Source organism: Entelurus aequoreus, linkage group LG13 (assembly GCF_033978785.1).
Source record: "Entelurus aequoreus isolate RoL-2023_Sb linkage group LG13, RoL_Eaeq_v1.1, whole genome shotgun sequence".
Taxonomy (NCBI): Eukaryota; Metazoa; Chordata; class Actinopteri; order Syngnathiformes; family Syngnathidae; genus Entelurus; species Entelurus aequoreus.
Window position 1 is genome coordinate 57,359,124 of NC_084743.1, and position 11,851 is coordinate 57,370,974.

The window sequence follows — 11,851 nt, forward strand, 5'->3', positions numbered from 1 at the left end:
ATCAGCAGCCAGTTGAGGCACGTCACTGATTTGTGCCTCAACATGGATTGTACACAATGACTTGGCTAACTGCTGAGCTGATGTGCAGTGAGACTGTATTGCTATATGAATTATATCAGCTAACTAAACTATGTTATAGTTTAGTTAGCTGAGGTATATAATATACAGTGTATTTTGTCAAAAACTGTATGTGTGTAACGTATTTCTTGTGCTGAGCATTCATAAATCTGCTGCAAAAGACGTACTGGTTGAGGCTCGCAGTAATCCGGCCTCCTGGTGGTAGAGGGCGGTATAGTGATCCCAGAGATCATTCCTCGGCCGCAGAAAAAAAAGAAAAAAAAAAAAGTTTGCAAGCTATTGTCTATTTTCTCTCGCCTGGACTTTTATTAAAAACATGGAGGATTACATATGTAAAATAAAACAGTTTTCTAAACTGGACTTTCAATTGAAGCAGGAGGTAATAATTAAAGGTATACCAACGCCTAAGCTAAAAGGTTTGCTTTTGACTTCGGGACAGAAGACCCGTTCTTTTCAAACGGCATGGTACACACGCAAAGGCTGTCCAGCAAGAAAGGTAAGACCATAATAATGTTTTTTTTATTAAATGTGCTTTTTTGTGTGCTACAGTTGTGTAAAGAATGCTGGTATGAGCTTTTAAACATAACCCGTTAACTGCTGCCAATCACATGGTGAATAAGATACTATTTAGGGTTCATATGTTTGTAAATCTGACTGTGATGATGCAGTGCCTCACCAGACATTAACCTCACCGCACGCCACTGATACATACATACATACATACATACATACATATATATATATATATATATATATATATATATATATATATATATATATATATATATATATATATATATATATATATATATATATATATATATATATATATATATATATACATTTATACGTATTTGTGTATGTGTGTATACATACATATATATATACATATATATGTATAAATATATATATATATATATATATATATATATATATATATAAATCCATATATATATATACACACATACGTATAAATCTATATATATACTGTATGTATATATGTATAAATATATATATACACATATATGTATATATATATATATATATATATATATATATATATATATATATATATATATATACATATACCCAAATAGATGTGTATATATATATATATATATATATATATATATATATATATATATATATATATATATATATATATATATATATATATATATATATATATATATATATATATATATACATGTATATATATATATATATATATATATATATATATATATATATATATATATATATATATATATATATATATATATATATATATATATATATATATATATATATATATATATATATATATATATATATATATGCAGATATATGCAGATATATGCTCTGGAACGACCTACCTCTGAGTGTTAGACAAGCCTCCTCTCTTCCTGTTTTTAAAATATCTCTTAAAAACATAATTTTTTTCCATGGCTTTTAACACTGAGTGATATCCATCCTGCAATGGCACCCCATAATACACCTGCTGTGAACCTGTTTTTTATGTTTTATTTATTTTATTTTATTTATTTATTTTTTTATCGTGTTCTGTTTGTGTTGTGTTGTGTTTGCTCGGTACTCGTATTATCTTTTAACCCGCCCATTGTACAGCACTTTGGCTACCCCTGTGGTAAATTTTAAATGTGCTTTATAATGTGCTATCATATATATATATATATGTTTTAATACACGCAAACCTCTGGTAGATCAGGCCCAAAGTGTTTAAGAGCTACACTGCTTATTTAACACTTATTGTTTTTCATTTCACATTAACAGCTGCACGTCCAAACTTGCACCTCGTGAGACTTATAATGTCTTGTTTAAGCCAGCCAATTAGACTGAATGCTAGTCAAGTATGCATGAACAACCCTACTGTCTAAAACTTGCAGATTATGCAAAACAATGAGCAGTGTTTGACCATCAAGGATAAATACACACAAGACAAGATGGAATTGATAGGTTTCATAGAATGTCTACAAATCAAAGACATTTTTCTGATAACGGCCACGGGTGTTTAACATTATTCCATCGTGCCCGACTGAGTAAAGTGAGTGAGCTGAAGGTTAAAGTAGGCGACTGCCCTCATGCACAGATAAACCTGGGCACTGGAAGAATACTGATAAAGCAAAGAACAGATGGCTCAGCACATGCAGCCCCACTCACACACCATGTTCAGAAACATAGCAGTACCAAGAAGCACCTTCTGCGGTGTACACTAATCACAACTATTCATCCCTAATCTAAACACAGTGTGCATGCTTACCCAGGTTATATACAGCAGAAAGAAACGACAACACTGAGAAACAACACCTGACTTCCTCACATAGCACACAGAGTGTGTTTGGTGTAATTCCCTTTCCTGGCAGACTTGTAAATTTGGCGAACGTGTCACCATGTCTGCCGATAAATCTAACTTGCTGGCAAACGTGCTGATCTGCCAGTAAGATGACATGATTGGCAAAAGGCTAAGATTCGGTCTTTGGCAGTTGCAATCCTAATGTCCTTTTTTAACTGGGTGACAAACCCCCTGCTTTTTCCAAATGAAGCCCACAAGAACAATTTGACCTTTAAGAATGTGTGCTAAGTGTCTAAGACAGGGGTGTCCAAAGTGCGGCTCGGGGCTAATTATTTACCGGCCCGCCACATATTCTGGAAATGCTTTTGCAAAAATTTAAAAAAACATTTAAAAAAAAGTGGAATGAGGTGAAATCTAACTAGAAAAAGTTGCAATGTTGACACAAAGCTGCCATGCAGGCTTTTTTTTTCTTTTGTCTCTTTATTGTTCTTTTTTTTGCCATTGCTCAAAAAAAAAAAAAAATCAATGTTATAATGAATTATTGACCTATTCAAGGCTCCAAATATTTCAAATATTTCACTTTTATGTGGGAAATATTGCATATATTGTGTGGTTGCCATACAAAAAAATCAACATTGTATTTGACAAAAGAGCATAAAACAAACAAAATAATAGTTCAAACGTAAAATGGACAGATATATCTGAAGTTGAGCTCGTAACTTAAGTGTTGAAAGTAAAAAAATAATAAAAATGTATCACTTTCTGAGTGGGGCACCTTTTGGATCCCAAATATATTTAATGGGATTTTATTTATCTTTTCAATGTGATTACTCAAAAATAATAATGAATTAAAATCAATGGTGTCCTGCATTATTGATCTTTTTAAGGCTCTAATTACTTCACATAAAACATTGCTTTCTGAATGTTTTGGGCAGTGGGGGAAATACTGCATATTTCAGTTTTATTATAAAAAACTAAGTTGTCTTTGACAGAAAAGGCATAAAACCTTTTTCTTTGTTTTTTAACTTTATATCAACCTTAAGTTGATATACTGTAGAGATTTACTGTAAGCGTTAAATAAATAGATAAATAATAATTTGACTTGTTTTTAACATTTTTATGACTTAGACCCTGTATGGTCCCCGGGAGCCCTAAAGGTAAAAAACAAACAAAATCCATATATTTTGTTATGGTTTGAAAATAAAAAATATCAAAATGGCCCCCGCATGCTTTAATTTTTCCGTGTGCGGAAAAAGTTTCGACACCCCTGGTCTAAGACAAATGCTAGTCAAGTATGCATGAACAACCCTACTGTCTAAAACTTGCAGAGTATGCAAAACAATGAGCAGTGTTTGACCATCAAGGATAAATACACACAAGACAAGATGGAATTGATAGGTTCCACAGAATGTCTACAAATCAAAGACATTTTTCTGATAACGGCCACAGGTGTTTAACATTATTCCATCACACCAAACATTATTATTATTAGCTTGGAGGGGTGAACTAAAACCATAATAATAATAAGAGATGTCTCGATATGATTTTTTTGGCCTCAGATCCCATCCGATTTTCAGACCCGATAAATAATGTTTTATAGCAAGTAACAAGCGAGTAAGTTAAGTTTTAAAAAGCTTATCTTATTGAATTTATAATTTGATAATATTGTTGTAAAGTTAAAGTTAAAGTCCTAACGATAGTCACACACACACTAGATGTGGTGAAGTTATCCTCTGCATTTGACCCATCCCCATGTTCACCCCTTGGGAGGTGAGGGGAGCAGTGAGCAGCAGCGGTGGCCACGCTCGGAAATAATTTTGGTAATTTAACCCCCAATTCCAACCCTTGATGCCGAGTGCCAAGCAGGGAGGCAATGGGTCCCATTTTTATAGTCTTTGGTATGACTCGGCCGGGGTTTGAACTCACGACCTTCCAGTCTCAAGGCGGAGACTCTAACCTCAAGGCCACTGAGCATATACATCATATGATGTATTGAATGTGTGGTATTGAATGCTACATACAATTAAAAAAATAATAATAAAGTGGCTAGTGCATAATAACTAAACAAAAGCAAAAACTTTTCATTTACTGTAAATCATTTGGGTTTAAAATTCCTATAAACACACTCCGCAACCTTGTAGACAGCCTTCCCAGAGGAGTTGAAGCTGTAACAGCTGCAAAAGATGGACCGACATCATATTGAACCCTTTGGGTTAGGAATGGGATGGCACTTCAAGTTCATATGTGAGTCAAGGCAGGTGGCCAAATAAATTCATGAAGATGGACTGTGCAACCCTTGAAGGAGTCGGGCCAGAGGATGGGTTGTTGGGGACTTGGGACAAGAAAGAGTAATTGAAAATAAACAAAACTGTTGAAAAACTTTTTTTTAACGACATGCTGGTGTTAAAGGCCTACTGAAACCCACTACTACCGACCACCCAGTCTGATAGTTTATATATCAATGATGAAATCTTAACATTGCAACACATGCCAATACGGCCGGGTTAACTTATAAAGTGCAATTTTAAATTTCCTGCTAAACTTCCGGTTGAAAATGTCTATGTATGATGACGTATGCGCGTGACGTCAATCGTTGAACCGGAAGTATTGGTACACCATTGAATCCAATACAAAAAGTTTTCAGCGCAAAATTCCACAGTATTCTGGACATCTGTGTTGGTGAATCTTTTGCAATTTGTTTAATGAACAATATAGACTGCAAAGAAGAAAGTTGTAGGTGGGATCGGTGTATTAGCGGCGGACTACAGCAACACAACCAGGAGGACTTTGAGATGGATAGCAGACGCGCTAGCCGCCGAACTCACCTTGACTTCCTCCGTCTCCGGGCCGCCGACCGCATCTATGATCGTCGCTCCGTCGATCGCTGGAACGCAGGTGAGCACGGGTGTTGATGAACAGATGAGGGCTGGCGTAGGTGGATAACTAGTGTTTTTAGCATAGCTCTGTAGAGGTCCCGTTGCTAAGTTAGCTTCAATGGCGTCGTTAGCAACAGCATTGTTAAGCTTCGCCAGCCTGGAAAGCATTAACCGTGTATTTACATGTCCATGGTTTAATAGTATTGTTGATTTTCTGTCTATCCTTCCAGTCAAGGGTTTATTTCTTTTGTTTCTATCTGCATTTAAGCTAAAGAGCTTCGCCGATGTATTGTTGTGGAGATAAAAGTCACTGTGAATGTCCATTTCGCGTTCTCGACTCTCATTTTCAAGAGGATATAGTATCTGAGGTGGTTTAAAATACAAATCCATGATCCACAATAGAAAAAGGAGAAAGTGTGGAATCCAATGAACCATTGTACCCAAGTTACGGTCAGAGCGAAAAAAGATACGTCCTGCACTACACTCTAGTCCTTCACTCTCACGTTCCTCATCCACAAATCTTTCATTCTCGCTCAAATTAATGGGGTAATCGTCGCTTTCTCGATCCGAATCGCTCTGGCTGCATTGTAAACAATGGGGAAATGTGAGGAGCCTTTCATTCTGTGACGTCACGCTATTTCCGGTACAGGCAAGGCTTTTTTTTATCAGCGACCAAAAGTTGCGAACTTTATCGTCGATGTTCTCTACTAAATCCTTTCAGCAAAAATATGGCAATATCGCGAAATGATCAAGTATGACACATAGAATGGATCTGCTATCCCCGTTGAAATAAAACAAATTCATTTCAGTAGGCCTTTAATGTGTATGGTCATGTGTCATTGATGTTTTTGCAATAAAAGTTAAAAAGAGTGTCATACTTAGTGAATTCTTCTGGACTCAACAACCACATAACAAGCTGAAAAACGACACATTCAGTAATTATTTTTAAACAGCACCGTGATATAAAGTACACAATATCCGGGTAAATGGCAAATGTTTAATCACAAAATCTGCTCTTTCCCCTCCGACCAATCACAGCTCTGTGGTTTGCGTAGCTAGGATTTTTTGGGAGGTGCATGCAAAGCTTGCGGGCAGGTACGCAGGGGGAGGGGGAAAGGAGGCGTCGGTCCTGCAAGTTACGTGACGCGAGAGTACTGTATACACAAGGCTTTAGCGTCAGATAATTTCCTAAGCCTCCAAGCTGTCTGTGACGACTGTAGTTTCTTTAACACGTCTGCAGGTAAAGGCACAATGCTAACACTCTCTCCCCTGTCTGCACGAACAGGTTAACCTAAATGCAGTCTAAGCTTCTAGCCAGAGCCAGCAGATAATACTAGAGAACTATTTCTGGAGCCAGCACTTAGCCTGAGGTGACCTTGTCTGCCTGCCTCCTGCTAATTGTCTTGTAGGCACAAATTGCTATTAGACTTGTGTATTGACACTTTCTACAAATTGTATTTTGTGCATACTGTCTTTTAATCCTTTGTCTTTACATAACTTCACCAAAATCTAATTAAAGCAATGAGTAATGATGACAAATAAAGGCCTAATTTGTTATTTTTTTTCTGTTTGAGTCCCTTTTGGGCTTACCTTCCCGATTAACCTTTGCTCACTCAAAGCAGGGGAAGTGATTATCACAGGAAAGGCAGGAGGGAGAGTGCAGCATATTGCAACTTTTAAACAAATTTAATTTAGGAAGCTTGTGTGTTAGGGCAGGGGTCGGCAACACAAAGTTTTGAAAGAGCCAAAAATACCAAACAAATATGTCTGGAGCCGCAAAAATTAAAAGCCTTACATAAGTGTTATAATGAAGACAACACATGACAACCTACTAATAAAAGTCTCAATCAATCAATCAATCAAATGTAAGTGTCTATATTAGATATATTAGTCAACTATCAAAATGACTAGAGATGTCGATAAATGCTTTAAAATGTAATATCGGAAATTATCAGTATCGTTTTTTTTATTATCGGTATCGTTTTTGTTTGTTTTTTGTTTTTTTTTATTAAATCAACATAAAAAACACAAGATACACTTACAATTAGTGCACCAACCCAAAAAACCTCCCTCCCCCATTTACACTCATTCACACAAAAGGGTTGTTTGTTTCGGTTATTAATATTCTGGTTCCTACATTGTATATCAATATAGATCAATACAGTCTGCAAGGGATACAGTCCGTAAGCACACATGATTGTGCGTGCTGCTGGTCCACTAATAGTACTAACCTTTAACAGTTAATTTTACTAATTTTCATTAATTACTAGTTTCTATGTAACTGTTTTTTATTGTTTTACTTTCTTTTTTATTCAAGAAATGTTTTTAATTTATTTATCTTATTTTATTTTATTAAATTTAAAAAAAGGACCTTATCTTCACCATACCTGGTTGTCCAAATTAGGCATAATAATGTGTTAATTCCACGACTGTATATATCAGTATCGGTTGATATCGGTATCAGTAATTAAAGAGTTGGACAATATCGGAATATCGGATATCGGCAAAAAGCCATTATCGGACATCCCTAAAAATGACTAAGTGTCGCAGGCTGATGCAAATCTTCCGTTAATAGAAATGTTTATGTAATATTTATTCTACACATTTTGACAGTATTCGAAAACATTCATAAAACAGATTAGTTTGCAGTCATGCAGTGACCAAATATGCCGGATTAGCACTCCACACAAGTCAATAAAATCAACAAAGCTCACTTAACCCAGTGTTTTTCAACCACTGTGCGGAGATACAGTCTGGTGTGCTGTGGGAGATTAGGTAATTTCACCTATTTGGGTTAAAAATATTTTATGCAAACCAGTAATTATAGTCTGCAAATAAAGAGCTGTTGTTGAGTGCCGGTGCTGTCTAGAGCTCGGTAGAGTAACCGTGTAATACCCTTCCATATCAGTGGGTGGCAACAGGTAGCTAATTGCTTTGTAAACGTTGTATCTAATGCTTAAACCAAAAATAAACAAAAGGCGAGTGCCCCTAAAAAAGGCATTGAAGCTTAGGGATGGCTATGGAAAACGAAACTAAAACTGAACTGGCTGCAAAGTAAAGAAAAACAGAATGCTGGACGACAGCAAAGACTTACAGCGTGTGGAGCAGATGGCGTCCACAAAGTACATCCGTACATGACATGACAATCAACAATTTCCACACAAAGAAGGATAGCGTCCGCACAACTGAAATAGTCTTGATTGCTAAAACAAAGCAGGTGCGGGGAATAGCGCTCAAAGGAAGACATGACACTGCTACAGGAAAATACCAACGAAACAGGAAAAGCCACCAAAATAGGAGCGCAAGACACTACACACAGGAAAACAGCAAAAAACTCCAAATAAGTCACAGCGTGATGTGACAGGTCGTGACACTTACTTTGAGACAATAACTATAGTGATGCATGGTTCGTTATGGTTTGAATTCATATCCAACAATTGCAACAATTACTTTTTATTGTCAATATCAACTACCAAGTTTACATTTTTAAGGTTTCCTGCTGGTGGTGTGCCTCCACATTTTTTTAATGAACAAAAATGTGCCTTAGCTCCAAAAGGTTGAAAAACACTGCATTAACTCACCGCATAAAAAGTTTGGTGGACAAAATGAGACAAAGAAGGAGTGGCAGCGTCAGAGAAAGTTGTAACAAACTACAATGAGTTCAAAGACCGCCGAAATTAGTAGGACAAAGCGGCGCTCGCCAAATACTCTCATCAGAGAAGCATGTTTAATATAAATAGTGGGATTTCTAACAGTTAGGAAGGTTTGTGTCATGTTTTTCCTCCTACAGAAAAACTATTAAAACAAAAATTATAGTTTTCCCCCATCTTTTTCTATTTTCATACATTTTTGAAAAAGCTCCAGGGAGCCACTAGGGCGGCGCTAAAGAACCGCATGCGGCTCTAGAGCCGCGGGTTGCTCACCCCCGTGTTAGGGGTTCTTTACATGCTGTGCCTTTCTCCCAGTCCAAATGAGCGGATCCTGAACCACTGAATACACGACTGGGAGTTCAAGTTGGCTTCTACTTCCCACTTATTTTTTCCAAAAGAGTTTTGCTACAAGCGATGCTCTGTGTTACAGTAGTCTCCTGCCTCACATCCGAATTGTTGTGCTTGTCTGATTTCACATGGGAATGAAGTAACAGTAGCCTCGGATTGTAAAGGCCTGAGGCTTGAAGTGCCTGCGCTTCACATAAAATGAATGTGTCCAATAATTGTTCCAGGGAAGATACTGCACATGGCGTGGACTTGGCTAGTTTGGAGCGCTTTAAAAGCATTTTCTCTCAACAGCTCGGCTGTAAATCCAATGTTTTTCTTTTTGTTTTTTTGTTTTTTCCTCAGGCAAGATATGTCATTTTGTTGTTTTCTTCATGTGCAACAATTTGAAAAAAAACCAAAAACATTCCTAAACATATGAATCAGCCCACTTGACATTTGCCAAAAAAGAGTAACTAACAAAACACAAAAGTTTGGATGCCTCTGTCATTCAATAGCTTAAAACAGCGTTTTTCAACCTTTTTTGAGCCAAGGCACATTTTTTTCATTGAAAAAATCCGGAGGCACACCACCGAAAAACGAAACTCAGTAGTTGATATTGACAATAAAAAGTAATTCTTGCAATTGTTGGATATGACTTTAAACCATAACCAACCATGCATCACTATAGCTCTTGTCTCAAAGTAGGGGTACTGTCACGACCTGTCACATCACGCCCTGACTTATTTGGAGTTTTTTGCTGTTTTCCTGTGTGTAGTGTTTTAGTTCTTGTCTTGCGCTCCTATTTTGGTGGCTTTTCCTGTTTTGCTGGTATTTTCCTGTAGCAGTTCCATGTCTTCCTTTGAGCGATATTCCCCGCACCTGCTCTGTTTTGGCAATCAAGATTATTTAAGTTGTGCAGACGCTATCGTTCTTTGTGGAGACATTGTTGATTGTCATTTTCAATGCGGATGTACTTTGTGGACGCCGTCTCTGCTCCACACGCTGTAAGTCTTTGCTGTTGTCCAGCATTCTGTTTTTGTTTACTTTGTAGCCAGTTCAGTTTTAGTTTTGTTAGCCATCCCTAACCTTCAATGCCTTTTCTTAGCGGCACTGACCTTTTGTTTATTTTTGGTTTAAGCATTAGATAGCTTTTGACCGCTGTCGTCTGCATATTGTGATCACTACAAACCATCGTCGTCGTTCCCGACATCTACAAAGCAATTAGCTACCTGCTGCCACCTACTGATATGGAAGAGTATTACATGGTTACTCTGCCGAGCTCCAGACAGCACAGACACTCAACAACGGTTCAGACCCTTAAGTGACAGTATAGAATTATAAAAGGATGTTGCTGAATAGACAATATGTCTAATATTTGTTATTTATGTCAATCGAAATATGTTGCACACACGCGTAGGACGAAGGATTCGCGTCTGTCCATCGTCTGATTTTGCACCGGGAGCACCAATGTTGCCGCAATCACTTTCTAGTTTAGTAAATCAGTCTGTCTGTGATAAATAGTTATATTTTTATGTTTTACTCCCGGTATTGTGGCCGTTCTGACGATCAAGGGTCCAAGCGTCTTTTCGTGTCGTTCTCGCCATTTCCGAGTCCCTTAACGGCTTGCAAAGTGTACCAACTTGTCGGAATACGTTCTCAGACTGCTTCTGTCCAGGTGAGATGCATGATTTATGATCTACAATAAACGTCCAGGGAGCAAGGAAGCGAGGAAACACCTCGCCAGTCGATCATGTCGAAATTGTACACAGGCTTGTGACCACAGCGCCGCTAAAAATACCGTATACTACCAAATAAACGCCCTTGGGCAAATAACCGCCCTTGGGCAAATAACCGCCCATTTCCTAATAGCCGCCCGGGGTCTGACCCCATTTTGTGAATTAACCGCCTCTTCCTAATAACCGCCTATGTCCAAATAGCCGCCCATGGGCTGTTATTTGCATAATTTAGATTAAAATGCTACTGGGGTTGCGTTTGCTGCAGTATTATTGTTTTGATGGTTTTATAGAGTACTTGGTACCATAATTGTATTTTTCTTGTATGCTGTTTTATTTAAAACTTGGAGTACTGTAGACTTTATTTTATTTAAGTGACAGTATTATTGTTCTGTTTTGATGGTGGGTTTTATACTTGAGTACTTGGTACCATAATTTTATTTTTCCCAGTACGCTGCCGTATTTAAAAAGTTTATTTATTTTTAGTATTGGTATTCTATTTGACAATTGTTGCAATACTGCCATGTTGAGGCCTTGTTGATCTCTTGTCTTTTGATAGCCTACCTCATGTCGATCCTTTGTTTTTTTGTTTGTATGTTTATGATAACTTCTACATTTAAAGTTTTTTGTACGAAAAAAAAAATACTGGACAGTAACCATTGTAACCAAATAATGGCTTGGTGCAGACTGGTGCAAAAATAAATAAAAGCCTTGTGCAAATAACCGCCTGCTTCTTTTAAACGCCTGTCTCCAAAATCGATTTTGTGAAATAAACGCCCGGGCTACTATTTGGTGATATACGGTAGTTGGTCTGCATTAGAGATTATTATAACAATATAACTAATACTTGGTTGACGAGCTGAGTGTCTAGTCTTT